Source organism: Cupressus sempervirens, chromosome 3 (genome assembly GCF_028749045.1).
Source record: "Cupressus sempervirens isolate cs-2001-9-10 chromosome 3, ASM2874904v1, whole genome shotgun sequence".
In the NCBI taxonomy this organism is placed as follows: Eukaryota; Viridiplantae; Streptophyta; class Pinopsida; order Cupressales; family Cupressaceae; genus Cupressus; species Cupressus sempervirens.
This window is the reverse complement of record NC_143120.1, coordinates 551,204,329-551,223,495: the sequence shown is the minus strand read 5'-3', so window position 1 is coordinate 551,223,495 and position 19,167 is coordinate 551,204,329. Positions and strand designations below refer to the sequence as shown.

Genomic DNA, 19,167 nt, shown 5'->3' with positions numbered 1-19,167 from the left:
ATAGCAATTGCATCTATTATATTACCTGCGTGATCTCTCAAAACTCCTCCACAACCCACTTTGCCCGGGTTTCCCTTAGTTGCACCATCGAAATTCCCTTTAATCCATCCCATAGGAGGAGCCTTCCATCTGGTATTCATTCTTGGATCTTCTTTCTTCATATTAGAGCCTTTGGAAAACATTGGATTGTCAATTCGAAAATCTTTATTACACTTTCTCTAGGAATTGAAGTTTTCCTTTATTGCCCTGACAATGTTTTGGCCAAGCACCCACTTTGGCATTTCTTTATTTCTAAAGATTTTGTTATTTCTTTCTTTCCAGATACCCCACCAAAGATGGGGAAGAGTAATTTTCTATAAAAAATCAACATCAGTATCCTTAGATGGGCGAATCCAACTCTTAAAACAATGTTCTCTATTATTTTGATGTACCCAAGTAATATTCCAAAAGTTGAGAATAGAGCTCCATACTTGTTGACTGTAAGTATAGTTTAAGAACAAGTGATCTTTGTCTTCATAAACTTCTTTACATAGATTGCACCTATTCACCACATTAATGCCTCTCCTTTGCAAATCGTCCTGAGTAAGAATTTTATTCTAAAGCAAGATCTAATAAAAGATATTTATTTTTGTATAAGACCTTTTATCCAAGCTCTTGTCCATAAAGGGCAGTTACCTTTCTCCTCATATTTGAAAACAGAGGAAACTTTGAAATGATCACTTGCATTAGCACTCCATATCATCTTATCCTCCTCAAGGGGATACAAAGAAAAGGCTTTCAACATAATCTAGATATTATGAAAAGCCTGGTTAACATCAACAAGGTTAACCCAATTTTTATTATGCCAATAATGTCCCACAAGAGTCCCATACAATTGTCTGCAATTATCAATATGGGTCCTATCCTCAAATTCCTCAATCGGGGGATGATCCAGTATCCAAATATCTTCCCTGAATCTAACCTTCTGCCCATTTCCAACTTTCCATGAACATCTTTTACTTAAGGTATTCTTAGTTCCCTGCACAGCCCCCCAGATAGCAGAAGGGGAAAGAACATCAGGAGATGACAGAAAATCAAATAATGAAGGAGCATTAAAAAGATACTTATGTTTCTATATAGTACTTCATTCCTTATCATCATGATAAACTCTCCATCCCTGTTTGGCCAAAAGAGATCTATTCATACTTCGCACTAACCTAATTCCCAATCCACCTTCCCTGATAGGCTTACAAATTTGATCCCAAGCTATCAGCACCATTCTCTTCCTTTCCTCAGTTCCAGACCAGAGAAAATTTCTTTGGATTTTATCAATAGTATTTGCAAATTTTGCTGGAATTCTAAAAAGACTCAAAGAATAAGTGGGGATGCTTTGGAGACAAGCTTTAAGGAGGATAATTTTACTAGCTTGACTCAAAAGGTTACCCTTCCAACCCGTCAGTTTCTGATTGAACTTCTTAATGAGATCTTCCCAAAAAGAATCTGGAGCTAAAAAGGACTCAGATTGTGTCAAGGGATTTATAGCCTTTGGAAAATTTATGCAAGGCATCAATACTGTAAAATCCAACGGCATGAGATTTGCAGAGATGGAGAAGTGCAAAGAAGTGAGGATCCGCTTCTTCAACCTTGGGTCTATGCATCTTCAAGATGCCATTGATATTGAAACGATGTAACGCCAAAAGGAGGGAGGACGTCAAAAGAATTGTTTGGTATCGTGTTCTATGATACCAACTATGAAGAGCTTGAAATCTGGAAGAGGCCACCTGAGTAATAGTATCTCGTGGACACGTTTTGTGTCACATAAACCTCATCTTCCACCGTTACATGATGTGGCATGGGATCTAAGGTGAGTTTAGTCGTATAAGGTTTGGATTATTAATAATCCTACGTGGCATTGTGGTGTGGCCCATGTATCTAACAACTATGTGCCAACAAACCAAGAGTTGATGACACTGAGCAAGGAGTTAAAGACACCTATCAGGAAATAGAGGTGATGACCATCCTCCATAATAAAGAAACTATTTGACATGGTTAATGTTAGTGAAGCGTTACCATTCAAATAGTTGGTGCTAGTGACTGCAACTCTTGGTGATTTTTTATGCACAAGAATCTGACGTTAATTCTAGGATATCAGACTTCATCTTTCTCAGTAGTAAAGAAACTGGGATTATAGTCAAGCATAAAACATTCATTGCACATCAATAATATTTGTTTTGTTGTGAACATATTTCGTACTAATCGTTTGTGAGTTGCTTGCAAGGGTTAACAATTGCCATGAGTTGCAGAAATCAGCAATATCTGAACCAAACATATAACAGATATCAGCTAACGTAGGGAGAACTGTGACACACAAACGTGAAGATTAGGAGGAGAATATCAAGCTAGTCGAAGCTGAGAAAAAGAAAACCGAGAAAGAGAAGATTAAAAACTCACTTGCAAGATGGGATTTGGCGAATCCTAAGTCCAAACTCAGCCCTTCAAGAAGAGAATCAGATTTTATGTTTACCCCTCATCAAAATAAAGTTGGATAGCATGCAGATAAATCGAAGCTCGTTATGCTTACTAGATACCATGGAAAATTGCATAGAGGAAACTCCTAGATGCTCTACAGAAAATTCATGATGAAATATTTGTTACTTCTATTTGCTCTCACAATTTTGAGAATTTGTTCTAGTTTGGAGTCAAACTATTGCTTGCATAAAGTATGGGTTTCCTAAGCTTTGGTGTCCCTATAAGAACAGGAAATTTTGATGGTTTGAACTCACAGACAATAATTTTGTACCGTGGGGGATTGCAGCCATAGAATTTCACAAGTAAATAGTATGCAAAAGTTGTTACATGATCAAAGGCTTTAATGAGGTTCCATTTGCCTAGATACATGCATGTTTCATTTAGGTTGATAAGTTGTTGACCATAAAGTTACGCTTCTAGAAGAACTCATGAAATATTCAGTGACATTGTATCTCTGTTGACAAAGAAGTGATACTGAGTGATGTTCTACAACTGCACATAAGTACCAGAAATTCTTACACTAATGAGAATGGACTGCATATTAAAGTAGTAGCTATTACTTCTGGTGTTAGTTTGTGGTGACTATTCAGGAAAATACTATACATACTTCATAAAAAAATTTTAAAAATTGGGCTACTATTCGCCAATGGCACAAAATTTTGGGCTACTATTCGCCAATTGGTTATTGTTTATATTCGCCAATGTATGTATGGCCAACATGTTGTAACTAATTTTTACCCTAAAGTGCGAAAAATACTTGTATAAAAGGATTCAGGGTTAGGGATTGTTTCGTTGTTGTGATGCAAAAATTGGTTCTTGTGGCGGTATTGAGCTATACGGGATTACGGTAATCAGGTTGTAATCACTAGATCGTAATAATATCGGACTTGCTATTTGGTGGACGTAGCCCAAGGATTGGGTGAACCACGTTAAATCTTGGTGTCTTGTGTTCTTTTCTGTGTGATCTATTATTTTCTGATATTGGTTATATTTGCATGTAATTGTTATTTATATCCGTGATTTAATCCTAACATTTGGTTTACAAGAACATTCTGCTCTCTTTTGGGATTTTTGGAAATAGATGTGGACGCGCCTGTGGGAGATGAAAAAGAAATGAGAAGGGCCAAGAAATTGAAACAAAGGAAGGTGCGAAAACTATCACATCAAAAGGACTAGGGGAGTGTGAAGCAATTATAGATAAAGAAGACAATTTGGTGTCAGTAGCTTCTGGAAACGATTGTCCAATCAATGGGAAAGAATCTACTTGTTAAAAGAAACAGGGAGATGTGAATATAGTATCCAAAGTTCCTAAGATTTTTAAAAAGCACATTACTCCAATAGCTGTAAAAATGGAAAATTCTGTGACATAAAATCAAAAAATGGACGTGGACTTGCTTTTGGCTGATCAAATTGTTACGTGCACGGATATGAAGATGTAAAGGGAGGATAATGGGAATCGTGAGTCTAAGAGCAAAAATCTTGATGATCAATCTAAAATAAGGGCAGAAATATTCGACATTTATAGGGAGTATAAAAAACTTCCCACCCGAGTTCGAAAAGACTTACCTTTCAATGATTACTTGGATTTTCATCTAGAGCAGCAAAATAAGACTGATATGGCATGAAGAAAGTATTTGGAATTGGTTTAGGATCTCCTTGCAAAAGACCAACACAAAGGTGTGTATGAAGAATGTCCGACAGATCAAAATCATCAAATAAAGGGTCTTGAAAAAGAAAAACAGTCAACTACGATTGATTTGCAGCCTTCTCACAATCATGTAGAAGATGTTATACAGGGTGCAAGTTTCTACGTTGGTGATTTGGAGGTTAGCTTTGACAAGCAGGTTGATGAGGTCGGTTGCACACTAAGTAATAGCAGATTGGAATCCTTGTATGATGAACCATTTATTTATTATGCCCATGACATTAAATTAGATGAGCATACTGATGACACTGCAAAACGATGAACCACTTAAAAATGACAAGCATGAAATGCATACCTTAAAGAACCAGTTGAAGGTTAATGAAGATAGAGTTGTGGCATCTCTGGTACATTATGATAGCACTCACAAAATGGTTGAGGATCTCTATAGGAAGGCACAAAGGGAAGAGAAAGGAGACTGGCTTGTTGCTGATCTGCAGATGGTCAAAACAACCCTTGAATCTGTGAAGTCAGATTACTTATGTTTGTTTTCCGACGGGGATTATACTCTTAAGGTTGTTGGATCCTATATTGACCAATTGAATTAAAAAAGGACTGAGATTAAGTAGCTCAACAAGGAGCTTAAACATGTTCATGAGGCATTGGTTGGTACTCATTTTTCTCTTCAGGAAGCGATAAATCAGATTCCGAGCACAAATCATTTTAGGGAACATGAGGATAAAGAGAGGCAAGGATTTTTCCTAGAGGTAATTAATGAACTTGATAGCATTCAACAAACGTATGATTTGGATAGTTGCCCTATGTGACCAAGCACCAAAACTTCAGATCACATTCAGCTTATAGACAACCCTTTGTTTGAGGTAGATGTCGTTTGGATTTCCAATAACCCACTTTTTGAGGTAGAGGAGAGAGTTCCTCTTGATTTCTAGGAAGAGGATGAGCTTGACTTCAGAGATTCAAATCAAGCTACAGTTCTTAACTGTGAACCTTGGTCAAAGGATTGGTGTGGTGAAGTGACTACTACTGCCCCTCTTTCGTACAGGTTTTACATGGTTTCAAATTCTAACTTTTATATAGGTTGGATGGAATTCTTATTTCAGCAGTTAAACAGGTCCTGTGTGTTGATCATAGGGAATGTTTTTCCAGCTTCATTCTTTCTCATGACCCCTATGTATTTAGAGATTCTTCAGAGTGATGATGGCAGTATTCTCTTTTATACGCCCTTGGTGTTGATTTCAGCTTTTGGGCAGCTCGTTTCGTACATCATCTATTTAGGACGGGTCGTCACCGCCTACTCTGGGGTATACATAGTTTTTGGATACTTTTTTATCTCATCATATCATCTGGTTATGCCATCGGTGTTTGGGATCCAAGTGTTGGATGTATGTATCCATGGCTTGTTGAGAGTTGGGTCACAATTCTACTCAGTCCGAGATTGGATACGATGACATTTAGAGTTTTACAACCCTCAAGTGCAATGACATTACCTAGATTAACATGGGATCCTGGGATGTGGTTGATGGATGGATTGCAGTTCAACACCTTGCTTTGCAGTATGGCAGGACTTGTTCTCAGATTCGACTACATAGCTACCTACTGATTTATATGGGATCTTGGTATTAATTGCTTGAGGACAAGCAATTTTGAGGAGGGGGGACTTGTAATATCCCTTTTTGGGACATAAAAGGATTTTCAGATATACCCTTATATTATTAAAGTTTATCTGTGAGAGTTGGAATAAAATGAAGCAACTTAATATTCAGGGGGGGCTAAAGGTCAAGGAGGAATAAGACGAAAGCCAAAGGGAAGTTGAAGACTCACAGGGGAATAAGACGAAAGCCAGAGGGAAGTCAAATAGTCTCAGTTTGTGTATTAAAAAGGGAAAGAGGCTCATTCCTGGGTATGCTTGATTTATTATTCAGATCTCAGTTTCTCTCTTGCAAGAGTATTTGGAAAGCTTCAGCTTTCAGCCCGTGTGAAGACATAGCCCCTCGTGCTAGCAGATAGTGGACGCAAACCCATTGTCCATGGAGACATCACTTTAGGTGTCTCGTATGTGCTTACAGGTTCTTTTAGTGTTCCAATCTTACTGTAAAACTATATTTAAGATTGGGTTCTGATTGCTAGTTATTGTATTGTTGTTGTCTAATGCAATAACGTTGTTTTAAGAAGTTTTATGAGAATTTGCCAATTTCACTTTATTGGTTTGTAACGCACTTCATATACTTGAATATTGAATCTTATTTTGAGAAAGTACAGGTTTATATATATATATATATATATATATATATATATATATATATATATATATATATATATATATATATATATATATATATATATATATATATATATATATATATATATATATATATATATATATAGGTAAATCTTCTAGTTTTCTATGGCATCCTGTGATATATATGCCTATGTCACATTCTAAATATATTGTTGAAAAAGAAATCGAGTAAATATCCGGTTTGGGATATTTCACAATCTCCTTACACAAACACCATGTATTGAATCAAATTATATTGATATTGCTCTTCATATCAAAACTAAATAATAGTTAAACCTTCTCTTGTTTGGACGATTCACTAATCCATCTTTATAAGCAGAGTGTTTGATAAAAGGCTCAATAAACTTCTAAGGTGACTTATGGCTAGTATTTCTAAGTCAACGTGTTGGTTCTACAAATTGTTGGTTGAAATCCTATGAGCTTGCCACTCAATGTTGTGATGTCTACCATAATTTGGCCAACAAATGAGTTTGATCCTTAGAGAATCAAATAGCCTTGCTCTTTAGGCACTACAAAACCTAGGTAGGTACACCTTCATTGCAACCTTTAAAAATGGTTTAATGCTTCTTAATGCAGTCTTTCAGATGATACTCTTGAAAATGGCAAGTAATCTTTCAAGGAGAAATCAAAATTATGGATTGAATGTCTATGGAATAGTGCTTAACATTTATCGGATGTATGCAAAGGATGGAGATGGATATAGTAATAAATATCACCAACCACAAAATGATACCAATTTTGGTGAACCAAAAAGACCAGTTCCTTGTCTGATTGGCAAATAGAGTCCAACTCAAAACAAGCTGCAAATATCAAACTACTTGGAGACAGGGGCGCTACCATAAATCACTAGACAAAGAACTTGAGAATGTAAAACCCTAATTAACTATTTTTAACTTCAATTTGTTAAGATCAATAAAAAAAAGCATACACATGCATATGAACTTTGATAATCAAGAGTTTGCACCAATTTCAATCTATCAACAATAATATGAATCCAAGAGGACAGTTCACAAGTGTCAGTTATGAAGATCAATTTCCTTCTTTGGAACAGAAAACGAGGTCTTTTTATTCATTCAAAAAAGTAAGAACAATTGGATCGTGAGTGGTTGCAATACTTACCTGAAAACTACAAAAACTTTTATCCTTCACAGTAATATCTATTGTATCTTGTATACCTCTCTATATCATCACTACCATCTCTTCTATCATATATCGTCTAAGGTCTTGGTACCCCTTCTTATAGAAAACAAAAGGGTGCACAAAGCTTCAAACCTTTTTCAAAATGTAACTAATCCTAAACTAATTTCAACCGGCCACTGATAATTACAATAATAAACACAAAACCCATGAGGGCTAAAAGCTCTTGCATCATTTCTAAAATTTCATCAAAATGTTGGTTGCCTCACATTTCTTGCAACTCTGCCAATATTTCCAACTGCTCGACCTTGTCCTCCTCAAGCTCCTTCTCATGGCAGTCACTGGCGTAGCTTGCATAGTTGGTCCTTAATTCCCAAGCAGCAACGTACATATTGTGAAGAATGTCCAATTGGTCCTCTTGTTCATGAGTCAAATCTGGTTGCATAATTGGTTTTGGTTGTTCGTCCGTTGGATGCTTCTGGATTGGTAGTCCCATCTTTGCAAACTTGAAAATCTACAAACACAACTTAGTTATGAATTATCAACCTCTGCCTCAAGATCTTCATTCTGATATTGAATTGGCTTGCTCTCATAATATAACAGACAAATTTAATGATCCTTCAACTTGAATGTCACTTCAAAATATTTTGCATCGATTCACATTCATTTGTGCCTTGAAAATTAGTCACATTCGCTCTAACATTAATTCGATTTTGTACTTCCCAAGACAGATCACCGTTTCCACTAATCTTGCACACTTTTCTATCCATGGGTTCCAAGAATGTGATCAATGTTTCATGCCTTCAATTTTTTCCATTTTGGAGCTCTGTTTTACCCCCCTCTATGATTCCATGAAATTTCACCATTTTGGAACATTCCCCGAAAATGCTCTACAAAGTCGCAATTTCGGAGATCTATTGCTAAGTCTCCTACGAAATGGTGATAAATCGCTATGTAGCTATGCCTTGAACATGTCCCATGCAAAATTCTGAAATTTTGCATCTTTGCTAAGTTGTTGACTTCCTGTTTGCGAAATAAAGAAATTTCATTGTTTTGCACTGCAACCGATTAAGTCTTTCTGAAAATGCGAAGAATTTTTTTTATGGGAGCTTTCATGAAAATTTTGGAGACTACATAAGTGCCTCTTTTTGGGGACGCATATTTCCAACAAATATGACAAGAATCCAGCTATCTCTGGGGAAATAACATAAGAAACATGAAGAAGCTTAATCCTACCCTAATAAAACATATAAATAATCAGATCTTAATTAAAAGAAGGGTTTAAGATGCTGTTCATGGGCTGGAAATTCTTGGACGTTCCCATCAATATCCTGTAGGAAGAAGGAATGCTCTCCTACATTTTCCATTATGATGAAAGGACCTAGCCACAAAGCATCAAACTTGTCATGTTTCCCCTTGTCTCGATCTTTGGCATTCGACTTTAGGACCCAATCTCCAATGCTAAATGACCTTTTCATTGATGTCTTGTCATGAAGGTACTTGACCTGTTTTTTATTCTCAATATTATGTTCCAATACTAATCTCCTAATTTCATCGAACTCAGCAAATGCCTTTTCCTTTCCTCCATGAAATCCATGTCTTCATACTATTCCTCGTTCATGAACCTCTATACTGGTAACAAGTTGTTCATGAGGAGCTTGGCTTCTTTTCAATAAACCAATTCAAATGAAGAGAATCCAATAGACTTCTTGATTGTGATTCAGACTGCCCATAGTGCAAGGTTTATCGTTTACTTTGTCTCTCATGCTCTTTTATTGTTATCTAGCATCCTTTTAATAATCTTAAGTATGTTTTTGCTACTCTATTCAGCATGTCCATTCACTTGGGAGTGATAAGGTTAAGAATAAGAAATATTTATACCATACTTGTTATAAAAATCAAAAAATTCCTCTGATCTAAAGCACGTACCATTGTCCACAACAGTTTTATGAACTTCATACCTTATGATATTTTCCATTAAAAACCTAGTTACAACTTTACCAATAGATTGCTTAGTCGGTATAGCATCTGTCCACTTAGAAAAATAATCAGTGGCTACAAAATCCAACTATGTCCTCCACTTGATTTAGTACTTATTTCCCCTATTAAGTCAATTTTCCACATTTGGAAAGGTTCATCTGCCTGTAAAGTTCTTAAGGGATAAGCCCCATTGTACTTGAGTTTCTCGAAAAATCTCTGACATGCTTCACATTTTTCGGACATAGGCACACGACAATCTTTAAATATATATGGCCAATAATATCATGAACGAATAATCTTGTGAGTTGTGGTTTTGGCAGAGAAATGGCCTCCACAAAAATCTTCATGAAATTCTTTCAAATTGGATTATGCTTGGTATGTGTCTAAACAAAAGAGTCGTATCCCATCTATGTTCTTTTAGTAAAGGTCACCTTGGATAAAAATATATTTGGAATCCTAAAGCTTTATAGTTCTTTTCTTATTCTCATCCAAGTTATCATGGTATTTCATGTGTCTTAAATAGTACACTATTGTTCTATACCATGTACATCTTTCAGTACTTACTTCCATATGTTCAAGATTTGTTTGATTTATCTAGGTTGCTTCCAAATTCGCATTAACCATAAGCTTAGCCAACCCTTGACCTCTAACCAACTTAGTTGCTTGGATGTTGATATTGAATTCATGAATTTGATTTATCCATCAGCATCTTCTCATTGTAGTCTCTAACTGTCTAAAGATGTCTTTGACAGCAGCATTTGGCACAAATGCAATTATATCAGCACCAACAAAGTAGGGCTTGAATGATTTTACTACCTTTACTATTGCATAAGTTTGCTTCTCATTTATATCACAGTTAAGCTCAGAGCTTTGCAAACTCTCGCTAAAGAATGCAATGGGCTGTTCATGCCCTGTTTCATTTTTCTTAAGCATGACTGCACTAATAGTGTGAAAGGATGCAAATGAAAAAATCTGTAAAGGTTTTTTGAAGTCTCGAGTCTTGAATACAGGTGCCTCCTTGATTACTCTCTTTATATTAGCAAAAGATTGTAAGGCCTCTTCATCCCATACTACCTTCGCTCCTTTCTTCAACATCTTAAATATAGGCTTGATTATTTCTGCAAAATTAGACACAAATTTTCTCCCAAAGTTAATATGGCCAAAAAATGATTGGATGGCTTTGACTGTTTTGAGAACTTTTATGTTATCAATCGCAGTGTCAATCCTTAGTCCATCTTTAGATACAATATGCCCTAGGATCTTCCCTTCTGTCAAACCAAACTGGCACTTCTTAGGATTGAGTAATATTCTATGCTTCAGAGTTCTTTTGAAAAAAAACCAAATGACTGCAACAGTCTTCTGCCTTTTTTGAGTAGGCAGTGAGATCATCTTGATAAATAACTAAAATAAAATCAATAAGCCCCTCAAATGCAACATCAATCGCCCTTTGAAAAGTTGCACCAGCTTTTGTTAGTCCAAATGGCATCCTTCCATATACATAGGTGCCCCATGGAGTGGTGAATGTTGTCTTGTATTGTTTTGTCTCCCTGAATTTCACCTGATTATATCCAGAGAAACTGTCCATCATAGATAATAATTCATTCCCAATAACTCTTTTGGAACAATGCTTCCATATTAGGCAAAGTATAGTTGCCCTTCAATGATGATATGTTGAAATTTGTGAAGTCAACACATAACCTTATATCCCCATTCTTATTTCTCATAGGGACAAGGTTTGAAACCCATGTAAAATGCCTAATAGGCTTAATGATTTCCGTATCTCTCATCTTTATTTGCTCCTCCATTTTAGAGACCAGCATCAAGTTAATAGGTCTCTACTTTTGTCTAAAGCTCTTACATCTAGCTTCAAAGGTATTTAATGCTGAAATAAGTCATCTTTGTAAGCTTTGAATTCATCATAGGACCATGTAAATACATGTCTATACTGTCTCGACAAAGAAATGAGGTTTGATTTGATTTTCGAGGTTAACTTTTTACCAATGAAAATTACCTTAGGAGAATTCTCATTCCCAAAATTAATCTTTTCAATTTCTTCCAGCATAGAAACAAAATTATCAGTCTTGAGATACTCATGCTCATCAAAAGTTCTCTCCAATGCCACCAATCCTTTTGGTATCTTATTGGTTTTCAGTTATACAACTTCATCCCCAAATAAGGTTTCCTTTCCATCATGATTCTCTACAAACCCGTTCCAATCAATCCCCTATCTTCATATTGCCCTTCACATGTCAAAAAATCAAGCAAGTCCCTGTCATCATCAAAAACTAGCCTATTATGAACGTTATCTGGTACAGATGGCTTCTTTTTCATCTCAACCTGCACCAATGGGATGTCAATTTGCTTGATAACCATATTAGCCATCATGTCAGCTAAAACATTATCAGCTTTATCAATCCATTTTATTGAAAATTCATCAAATAATTTAATCAAATCCAAGACATAGTTCCTATACTGTTTAAATCTTGAGTTTTTTAGTGAATTTATTTCTAATCTAAGATACAATAACTCTGAATCACCAAAAACTTCAGGAACTTTGATCTTATGTACTTTTGAAATATTAGTCTCAATATTAAAGCTTCATATTCAGAGATATTATCTGTGCATTCGAAAAAAGAATATTTGAAGCTCTTTATAGAGAGAGATATGAGAAATCTTGCGACATTACCTTCTTTACTACAAGCTCCACCAAAATGCATTTGCCATATCCAATTACTTTCCTCCTGCAGATACACTTCATTAGGTTCATCAATATTTTGAATTGGTTTATTTAAGCTTACCTGGAAGTTGTCTATCTGCTTGACCGAAATTTACTCCATAATCCGAACTGAAGCTTTCCACCAAGTATGTAAATCTTGGCTCTCTATCAATTCTAATATATCTTCCATTTATAGGGATGGTTGCATAAGACAAATCTAACTGAATATGTCCTCCAACCAAATTGGACCATTGCCTGGAGAGCAACATACCATAATAGGCAGGTATTTCCACCACAGTAACATCCATTTCGTATGACACATCTAGACATGTGGGAAATTTGAATTCAATACCCCTCATGATTCCTACTACAGCCACTGATCGGTTATCCATTGCATAACACCTTCCATAGGGTGTATCTACAATCAGCCCTAATCCTCTCGTGGCTTCTACGGGCATGATATTTAGTGCAGCACCTGAATCTATAATGTAATTTCTCACCAATCTATTGTTAATTAATAAAGTTCAATCGAAAGGATCTACTTGTGAGTTCTCATTAATATTAGTTCCAAGATATATAACTGGTGCTTCATTAATATTTTTCTCTTTTGGATGATCCTCTTTACCAACTTCAGACAAAAGATTTATGACTTCTTTCCCATATTCAGGGATCTCGACAATTTCAAAAAAAAGGAACTAGAATCTTAACTTGAGACAAAGCATGAGAAATGAATGAGTTGAGGCTTAACACCTATTTACCTTTTGGTTGCTTGTCTGGATGATTTATTACCTTCATTTGTTGTTGATCATTTGGCGTTGCCTTCTCCTTATCTTTCTTGTGCAAATCAGGTTGTTGTATGTTGACGAGGGCACCTGATGATTTCCCAATATCAGGATTTATAATCCTATTCCTTGGTCTATAGTTACTACTATCTTGTTCCACTGCTGCAATTGTATGTCTTTCTCTCTTCATCAATTGATTGCCTCACCCTTGGATTCTCCTCTTCATCAGAAAAAACTTGTCGCAAGCATTATTGTCTCATTCTCATCATATCAACATCAAATATGTGCTCATCTTCTGAGGAATCGTCATTTCCCCAAAGTGGTTTCATTGATAATGTGTTTATGGTAGGCTGCTCATCTTGTTGGCCTTCCTCTTCCATTATACTATGTGCAATCAGGCACTGATTCAAAGCATGTGGCAGTTTGTAAATCTCACACCATGGACCACTTCCCACAATTACTATTCCTTTAAGAGGATCAAGGGTTTCATTGCTTCCTACAGGTCTACCATTCTTCCATGCAATATTGTATGCCATGTCCTGCAATCTGAACTTGTATGGTCTATCATTTCTACTAGACTTGAAAATCTCATTCTTGCTTTGCTTAGCATGTAAATCTTTCTTCTTGTTTAGCAACTTATCAATTCCGTCCTCATCTTTATTTTATTTTTGTATTTTACGGTTGAACAATCTAGGGTCTTCTCTCTTCCCAATCTTACCAGCATCCTTCCTATCATTCTCAATGGTTGTTATTACTTTAAAAGCCTCTTGCAACTAGGTCTATGAGATCTTATCTCATAGTGGATTTTACTATCAAAAGCACTCAAATAAAGTTGACTAGAAAAGAATCTACTGGTCGAATATCTCTTGGTATTCTATTCAAAACATAAATGAATCTCTTATTAAACTAATCAATCGACTCATTGAGATTCTTCTTAATGATAGTTAACTCATGAGAAGCAAAAGATGTATCACTATGGTCTCGAATTGCACAATGAACGAATCTACAAGTTCATATCAAGTGGAAATAGAGCCATATGGGAGTCCTGTGTACCAGTCGCAACATCATAAGTAAGGGACTGCACAAACAATTTCATGAACACATCTTCATAATTTTCTTCCCACTCCTCCATAGTGTTTTCTAAATTAATCATATGTGCTTCTGCAGATTGAGTTTTTTCTCCAGAGAATTTACGGATTGAAGTTCTCAACTCTTTTATTATAGGATTGGGGTATTCTACAATCCCTCTGAAATCAAGTTGTCTGTATCTCTCAATCACCATAGGTTCTCTAACTCCTTGGCTTATGTTTAATTGAATGTAAACTTTTCCCTCTGTAATTATTTCCTATATTTTGCTGATTATTCTAAGAAATATTTCTTTAATGATTTTCATTTTTGTTTATCCCATTGTAATTTTTGTTGTTATGATGTTCATTTGCTTTATTTCTGTTGATAAACAGATTTGTCATTGAAGTTATCTCAGAAACTAACCTTATTCACCCTGTGAACAGTGACAACCATGCCAACAGTTGGAGAGATTGCAACTAATCACTATCACATTACAATCTTCCTCTGCGTTTGAGAGGGGCAACTCCATCGTGTGATATAAGTTTTGATTTTTCAATATAAAGATGTATTCTAACTTGAATTATAGAGAGAAAGCTATTGACGACGAATGCACCAAACAACTTCAAATCTTTCTTAGATTAATGTAAACTGCTAATAAGGACAATCAAGAGCTACGCTTGAAGGTGATCATTAGCACAACAATGATTCAAGATTCATGAACGTTTGAATAATACCATGAGAACACTCATTGCAAAAAGAATCAACACTTTCACACTTTAACAAATCAGATTTTTAGAAAGAGAACTCAAAATGCACTTTCCTTCATTTTCTTGTACCAAGAACACGAAGACAAAATTGTACACACTTTTAAAAAACTGTCTTATCACCAAAATTCTAACATAAGTGTTCCCTAATTCCAAAGTCCAAAAAGTCCTCTTACAAAACGAAATCATCCCTTATATAGATTTGAGGTTAAAAACTACCCCTCTGTGGTTAATAACTACCTCCCAATTACATGTTTTGAGAGAGGTCAATTAACCTCTACAAAATTAACCAAAATATAGCTTGGAACTTGGACTTTAGACTTTTCAAGAAGAAGGCTGAATAATCAATCCTTATTGATCCCCTTTTGGTCTATGAATTATTTGTTCTAATTACATCACATTGATCAAGAACGTAAGGCATATACTTGTCCATCAAATACTGACTTAATTTTCACCATTGAATTCTTCTCTCATGTCCATGGGCATGGAGGGAGTATCTGTGCATCACGATGCATTCGTCGATCACATCTAACTGATTTGAAACTTCTATATATGGCTTCCATGCTGGTCATCTTTGTTATGACATTTTACCAAACATGTCACATGCATCTCCATCTTCAGTCCATAACAGCTATATTGATTTTTGATCAAGTTATTGATATGCAAAATCTATAAAGTTTGCACACCAACCACTCTTTTCTCATAGAATTTTTTGAAATCTCTTCCATCCAATATATCATTTCCATCCCATTTCTCGAGATGGTGATTGCACATTTGTTTCAAGACAAGAATGATTCCACCATTAGCAAGCACGCCTTTCTGTCATCAAATTTCACAAAGTTATTTGAGAAAAGTCACAAAGAAAATCCTTGAGCCCAAAATGCAATGACAACATTGAAAACCATCTATAGATATCGTGAGGAGGGAGAGCTGACTAGAGGCGTTTAGTTAAACAATCTGAGCGGTTTCTATCAAGCAGTTCATTGTCTTGGTGTGCTTCATCATTAGACATTTTAATCAAATGGAATAAATTGCATTTTTTTCTTGTCCTCATATCCAATGGATATCGTCAAGTGGCTGGCATAGGTCTATAATCCTGACAATGCATGTCCATGGGCTTCGCATCTTATTTAAAGGCCTTTGACAAGGTTGCTTGAAAATCCTATGACTCGGGCTTTGTGGAGCTTGGTCAATTAAATCACATGTCATGACTATAATTCTGCCATTTCCTTAAGTGCCAACAATCCGGCAAATGATTCATATGTTGCATCTAATCTTCCATATGATTATCACGTTCTAAAAAAATGGGATCATTTGGTATTTACTCAATTGAGTCGGAGGCCATGTCATTAGTTGAAAAGGTCGCGGAATTTGACTCAGTCACTATTTGGATGAAAGTTTCTTCACAAATTCCACTATTATCATGTTCTTGCCCATGCGATTGCCTTGAGAGATGCCAATATGTGATGCATGGTGATGGCGAGGTTGTTTACATGCCAATTGCATTTTATTCAATGTTTATTAAACTTCTTTAAGGAAATCTATTATGTTTGTATGTGTCGCGATCATGGGTTCAATGAGACAATATATCATGTTGGAGGCGGGCTTGTCAATATGATCACACACCTGGCCTTTCATCTATGTTTTACATGTATGATAAGGCACAAAATTGGAAATAGGCTTTTCCCACTGTTCTTTTGAGCTTTTGAGTCTCTAGAAGCTTACGCTGTCAACCATCAATCAACTCTTCGATGTACCTTGTCCAATAATCTTCAACTATGGAAACTGAGTACTGGGCACCCTTATGCCATCTTGTGTAATATACCCTGTGGCTATAGCCCATCACCATCCAAATATTGTTGAACCTATTAAGATGAAAGATATTGTTAATGTTTGGTAGCTTCAGTCGGTTAAACCTATAAATATACATAAATATATTACATATATAAGTGTGATATACGTGTGTGTGTGTGTGTGTTAATTATATATTTAATATATGAGATATTATATATATTTGTTATTGTATAATTATTATGGATAGACATGTCTCATGAGAAGACGTCTCTCCATGTGTTATTTGCAATACATATAAGAGGAGATTGATCCATTCCAAAAGCATATACCAATACAAGCAATGCAACTACATTTGTAGTGATCCGAAAATTCAACATGGTATCAGAGCCAAACTGCAAATGAATAGAATAACATAGAAAAGAAAGAGAAAACTAATGGAAAAGGAAAATATGAAATTGTTGTGCATTATAGTAATGCTAATATGTTTAGTGGTCGTGGTACTCGCTGATTTAATGCTAATATGTTTAGTGGGTGTGGTACTAGCTGATTCCTGTGAGGATAATGTTGTATGTGGTCAAAATGGTGACTTTGGGACAAGAATGATGCCTGCAACATGAATCATAGCTAGGCCACACAAGACATTGTGAGCAGCAGGTTTTGATCTGACTTCATTAACACTAGTTGATTGAGCTTCCAATATTGGATCTTCGACAGTCATATAAACCATATACTACAAACTGCTATTTGAATACATTGAAAAGGTGATACTGAAAATGATATAAAGAAATACATGTCAACATGGAGAACCCAATACACACAGGAAATTAGATAAGTAAAAATCATATTGAATAAGAATAAATCCTCAATGGCGGGAAGATCATTGACATGCGGAAAGGTTTCAAGCGGTACAACCATTACCTACTATTGAAAAAGACCTTGAAGGATTATTAATATTTTTGTGAGACTATGAAGCAAATAAAACAAATATATTTTGGAAGTTTTGACATGTACACATAGCACCCAATTTGGTACAACGGTGAGCCCAGATTCATTAGCCGGAAAAACAGATAATGCCTGAAAAGGAGGAGGGTCTATTAAAATGCAAGAACAAGTCAAAGATGTGTGACAAATCTTTGGACCCCGCACAATCGGTTGAAAAGAACTCAATGCAAGGAAGCGAGAAGGTATTAGCAAGGAATCTATCACCGAAGACTTGCAGCATCTTTCATATGTCAAGTAGCAAATGGCGCAGAAAAAGACATAGGACATAAGGGTGATTACTATGAAAGCAAAATATATTTGATAAAACCAAGATATTAAAAGGGTGCCCGTATATTAAATGAAATAGATTGTAATGTAACAAACTCATGGAGATAATGAGGAAGAGGGAGATTGAGATTCAGAGGGAGCCTAACATTTCATTAGAGGAAACCTTGAAAGAGAGGGAGCGAGATAGAGGATGCGATTTGGTCAACCTTCGTCGATCTGAGTTATATTGACTCAGAGGGAGTAGATCATGTTGAAAAGGACTGTAATTTATGAATATTGTTCATAACTATTTGGGCCTACCCCCTATGTACATCATGAGGAAGTGACGACTTCCAAATGACCATCACGTGTATTTTCAGAAGTTATTGAAAGGTAACGATCTTTCAATCACTTAATCTGTTATGATGGATATCTTATGATGTCTATGCAGATCATGATAGATTATACTTTTCATGGTGGGCGTTCATATGGTAAGCATTATGAGAATGTGTGTGCACCTACCTTATGAACATTTTGAGCACATGGTGAATGTTATGCAAATCAATGTTCAAGAGGCCATTACACAGAGTACTTGGTGAATATCAAATGAGTTGACATTCTTGAGGCCATTACTCACAATACTTGGTGAACATCTTGCTACTCGACATTCAGGAGGCCATTGCTCAAAGAGTATTTGGTGAATGTCAAATGAGTTGACATTCAGGAGGCCATTACTCCCAATATCTATATATTACATTGAGGTAATATATGGTCATGTGTTTATCCTCCCTAGCTAAGAGGGAGTGTTAATGTTTGGTAGCTTCAGTCGGTTAAACCTATAAATATACATAAATATATTACATATATAAGTGTGATATGTGTGTGTGTGTGTGTGTGTATTAATTATATATTTAATATATGAGATATTATATATATATTTGTTATTGTATAATTATTATGGATAGACATGTCTCATGAGAAGACGTCTCTCCATGTGTTATTTGCAATACATATAAGAGGAGATTGATCCATTCCAAAAGCATATACCAATACAGGCAATGCAACTACATTTGCAGTGATCCGAAAATTCAACAGATACTTGCATAACTTGTACTATGCATCTAACTATCATCCATACACAGACCTTCACTAACATAGATCAACATTCATCAAAAGTCCAAAGGTCTAACTTAATTTTATTTTCCATA

At 35.7% G+C, this 19,167-nt stretch overlaps 1 protein-coding gene across 9 annotated transcripts in view; it reads right to left on the bottom strand.

The window, feature by feature from the left end:
• The window catches only part of LOC149567612 (folylpolyglutamate synthase-like), a 191,192-nt gene that overhangs the window by 128,108 nt on the left and 43,917 nt on the right, over positions 1-19,167 (bottom strand). The window lies entirely within an intron of this gene.